The sequence below is a fragment of the Sinocyclocheilus anshuiensis genome, unplaced genomic scaffold, assembly GCF_001515605.1.
Source record: "Sinocyclocheilus anshuiensis isolate Anshui unplaced genomic scaffold, SAMN03320099.WGS_v1.1 scaffold1893, whole genome shotgun sequence".
In the NCBI taxonomy this organism is placed as follows: Eukaryota; Metazoa; Chordata; class Actinopteri; order Cypriniformes; family Cyprinidae; genus Sinocyclocheilus; species Sinocyclocheilus anshuiensis.
Window position 1 is genome coordinate 313,494 of NW_015539822.1, and position 4,842 is coordinate 318,335.

The 4,842-nt window shown below is 36.2% G+C and overlaps 1 long non-coding RNA gene across 1 annotated transcript in view; it reads left to right on the forward strand.

Moving 5' to 3' along the window:
* The first annotated feature begins 2,726 nt into the window (after positions 1 to 2,726).
* LOC107684189 (uncharacterized) overlaps positions 2,727 to 4,842 on the forward strand; it is a 19,035-nt gene continuing 16,919 nt past the window's right edge. The window contains exon 1 of the long non-coding RNA XR_001633826.1: positions 2,727 to 2,740. This is a non-coding gene — a long non-coding RNA (uncharacterized LOC107684189). The remainder of the gene's footprint in view (positions 2,741 to 4,842) is intronic.

Genomic DNA, 4,842 nt, shown 5'->3' on the forward strand with positions numbered 1-4,842 from the left:
TTGACTCATGCACGATTTCCTAAGTATTCTGAAGCAATATTAAATATTTTAATATAATGTTATGTCATCATTCACTAATTCTCACCGTTCTTTACTTGCAGTGAGCTTCTACCTGTTCTGGCTGGATTGCTGAGAACTGGATGAGTCTAGTTTGTGAATGAATCATTTAGGCTATTTTTTAAAGAAGTGGATCACTGGTGTCAAGATTTTTAAGATTTTAACTACTTTAAGTTTTGTTACTAGATCAGTTTTTTATGCTCTTTTTGAATTTTAATGCATCTGTCCCTAAATGGAAGAAATCAATGAACTCTCTCTTTCGAGTTCAACTAGAAACAATGTCATACAGGTTTGGAACAGCATGAGAATGAGTAAATGATTATACATTTAACTGCTACATATTATTTAGCTACACATACTTTCTTCTAGAAGACCAGCACAGAAAACAGGTCCCATTTGTTATTTTATGCAATTCTGGTTCCATCCAGCTTATGATAAATTATATTCACAGCTTGATGATTTCATTCTGGTAATTTTTCCATCTGTTTTAGCTTTGTGGAAATGAACACATTACTCTTTTGTGTAAGTAAATGCTTACTTACACATTTGCTTTCAAGAAGCTACACTTTCAAGAGAATATCTTGGCCATTTTGTCTAAACTGAGTATAAGATGTGGCATGAAGATCAAGTCTAGTAGTAGACTAAACCGTACCGTCAGTGTTGAGGTTGATTATTGAGAAGTTCCTGAGAAGTGTTGGCAGAAGAACAGACCAAAGTGTCTGGAGATCTTACACTTTAGATCAACTCCTGGGTCACTAGCCAAAAATGAGTCTCAGATCTGCCTTAAGGGTCACTAACAGCAGTGAAAAATCAATGCTAAATGGCAATAATAACATGCAAACAACCATACAATTTTACCATATAAAGTAGAGAATAGTTTGGACAGCAAAATAAATAGGCTTATACAACAGTTAGTTATAGTCCTCAAATTTGATTGGTTGAACAGTGTTCAGATCTGATACACAGTTTAACATAATTGGGACTTTTCACTGTCTATATCAGCTAGCTTATCCGTATGCATACTCCATATTTGTGGTGGAAATTTTTAATTGACTCTATCTGCAGATTACATTGTTATGCCTGTAGGTGGCGACAAGTCACTGTCTTTATGAATGAGTCATTGAATCATTCATTCAAACAATTCTTTCAAAACACTGATTCATTCAGGAACAAAACATTTTGAAGGCTGCACCCTCTTGAGGTCACATTCGTTGGCCGCATACTTCATCAATGTCTCATTTATAAACTGACTGGTATTCCTCGTGGGATGTAAATTACTTTCTTACTTTTCGGAAACGAGGCAGCCTCGATGAAAGAGGGTGCAGCCTACGAAATGAGACACAGCTAGTGACTGCTTAATTGACTGAGTCATTGAATCATTTGCTTAACCAGTTTGTGCACTCCACTACGCTGTTTTGCTCAGAGACGTTAAGTTCTGCTGTGGCTTTGTGTGGAACCATACTGTGTCTAAAATGTTTATTGAACTGTTGTATAAATGCAGTATCACACCTGTGCTTTTAGTCTGAACAGTACTGTTGTTTGTGTAATATTACTTGTGAGATACTCTTCCCATATAATTTGTTGTTGATGCCAAAGGTTGTGTGTGCAATCAAAATGTAGAGCATTTTGGTAAATATTATCTTTCCTATAATATTTACTCTGGAATGTTCTGCTGTAATTTACAAAGCTGCTTGTTTTCAAACTTTTCATATGTTTCAATAACCACAATTATTTTTGTGATTCCATAATTTTAAGACCTGTATGTTCAGCTTACACAGGAATCAGTTTACATCTTGATTTTATATCAGATTTAGGTTGTATTATTTTATATAATTTTAAGTCATCCTGTGGGTCCTTAGAAGTTTTTCGAGGCCCTCTAGTGGGCACCGGCTCCCTGGGTGAGAAACACTGCTCTATAACCATGACAAAAACAACAAAGTGTAGGAGGATATATGACAAAAACTATATAAAATATGTTTGTGCCAATCACAATGTTTTTTTTTTTGTCTGATAAAACCATGAAAATAAAAAACTGAAATGCAAAGAAAATATAAAAGGTCAAAATCAGTTTGTCTCAAAATTCTGGTGCTTTCCCCTCTTCTCACTTTTCAATTACTTTCTTTTACTGAAACCAAACATTTTCTATAGGAACCAGTCTCCTAAGAGAACATGTTACCCTTTCAAAGAATTAATAGCTCTCAATGATCTTGCCATCTGCTAGCGAAGGCTCATACCTACAAACTGGTTAGAGAGAGTGAGAATGGGCATTAGTTAAAGAGAGCTCTTTCTCATATAGTTTTGTGCATCCTGTGGTCTGAAAGAGCAGGGCCCTCACTAAAGGCCACCATCTGCTGTTTCTTTCTTTTGAGCAACCCCTGAGTGCTGCTGACGGCCTCTTCCCAGATCTGATCCCAATCCTAACACCACTGCTGCGCGGAATGGAATGCTCAGCTAATTCTATGAGAAGAAATAGGGAGGGGGAGAGTGTGTCTATATGAACATCAGCCATTTAGTTGAATATCATTGTTTTCAGGAATTCCAGTCATATCTCCTGTTTCTCCAGTCATTCTCTTTCCCTCTCACTGATTGCCCCCACCTCTTGTCCTCAGTTTTAACACACACACACACACACACACACACGCACACATAGAGATCCACACGCCTTCTCCCTTTCTCAGAGTTTGTGAAGGAATGTGTTTTTAAGGGAACAAAACAGCGCACTTGTGGGAATGGTGCAGGATTAGTAGTGTGGGTTGTAATGAGTGTGAGAGGCCAAAGCCTGATCCCTACTCATTAACTCATCTTTTCACCCTCATCCCCCCATCCACACTCTTTCATCTGATTTCCTTTTTAATCCCTTCATTCATCCAAATTATCCTTCGGTGTTCAGAGATTGCTCCTGTTCTCTTGGGCTGAAAAAACGGCCATGTGCTAAATCAATATTTGCGGTTTTGTCAGTGGGCAAGTTGTCTTTTTGGTTTTTGTTAAACTTTCCAGACCTATCTGGCTTTGAAAGTTGTAATAAAAAATCTGCAGGAACTTTAAAGTAATGAACTAATTCCAGGTGTTGAAGAATGATGTAAAATCTTCCAAAAATGTGTAAATTGTAAGCTGGCACCAATCTTCCGGATCCCTCTTGTGTCATCAGCATGTGTGGCTTCAGAGAAATACTTTTCTCGGGTTTTGTAGGATAACATGGAACAAGAAAAGTAATTATAACAGGATAAGGTGAAAAAAACAGCCCAGGCTCATTGGAAAAACATGCCTTTTGTGACATTTCTGCAATAGTTCATAAATTGCTTCTTGAACACTTTACAACACTTTTAAAGTGACATGTCTAATGAGTGGCACTAAAAGCCTGTTCAGTTTTATTGTAAACAGATGACTGTTAATGTTTTATTATATTGGTTGTTGAATGTAATGTGGCAGTTCAGAAATGCAATGTCTGGTGAGTGACGCTAAAAGGTTAATACTAGTGCATTTGAAAATTATGTACCACCTACACTAAACCTGATAGTGTTAAACAAATGAAAAACGGAGAGAAGAACACATTGCCATGCCCAACCACAGCATTTTAGTTTGCTCTGTGCTTTTTTATAGTGACTCCTGTTCAGTGGTGTATAAAGTACCTGAAAGCCATACTCAAGTAAAAGTACAGATATCTTACCAGAAAATGACTTTGGTAGAAGTTGAAGTAACCGTTTAGAATATTACTTGAGTGAAAGTCTTAAAGTATGTGATATTTATTGTATGAAAGGTATTTTTTAAAATCTTAAACATACTTAAAGCTGCAGTCCGTAACTTTTTTGTGTTCAAAATGTACAAAATTTATATAATAAGCGAGTACACAATGAATCCATTTTCCAAACCGTGTTTTTGGCTTGTACTGAACCACTACGGTACACCTATAATAAGTGTTTATATTCGGACTATTTAGACTGGTTCGGGTAGGTACTGCTGCGGAGTAGCCCAGTACCTGCGTGATCCGCCATAGACATAAACAGAGAGAAGTAGCTCTGGCTACAATGTTCTTCTGCAAGTTCTGTTTATTAACCGCTAGAGCGCCAAAAGTTACGGACTGCAGCTTTAAGTATTGAAAGTAAAAGTACAAGTAAATGCAAAATGGAAAAGAAGCAAATAAATATATATAAAAAATGGCTTGAGTAGCAAGATTGTGTTCAGTTTTAACTCTTTCTTCCATTTTGTATTTTTGGGTAAGAACAAGAAGCACTTCATCCGGTACTTAGTGTCTTTCATTACAACATAAGAAAACATTTTTGGAATCTGCATCTGAAATAGCATTTATATGTATTTACACAGTTTAATTATCTCAGAGGGGACATGGATGCATTTAACCTGCAGCTACAGATGGATAAATAATCTTTAGTTTTTAATATAAAACATTGAATACTGATATTTGAAATGATTTAAAACATAAAAAAAAACCTGCAGTTACAGATGCATAAATAGGCCTAATGTTTTGTTTTTAACTTAAAACGATGAATACTGATATTTGAAATGATTTAAAACATGAAAAAATAGTAGAAATGTAAAATTAAAACCGCCAGTAGGTGGCAGCAAGTGACTGTTAATGAGTGAGTCATCGAGATTCAACCGATTCATTCAAACGGCTGATTCATTCAGGAACAAAGCATTGGACTGTGTTAATGAGTGTTAATGAGTGAATCACTGAATCAGTTTTATCAACCGATTTGTTAAAAAAGCTGATTCATTCAATAAGTAAACACCGTCCATTGCTCAGAGACGCAAAACAGTGCTGTGATC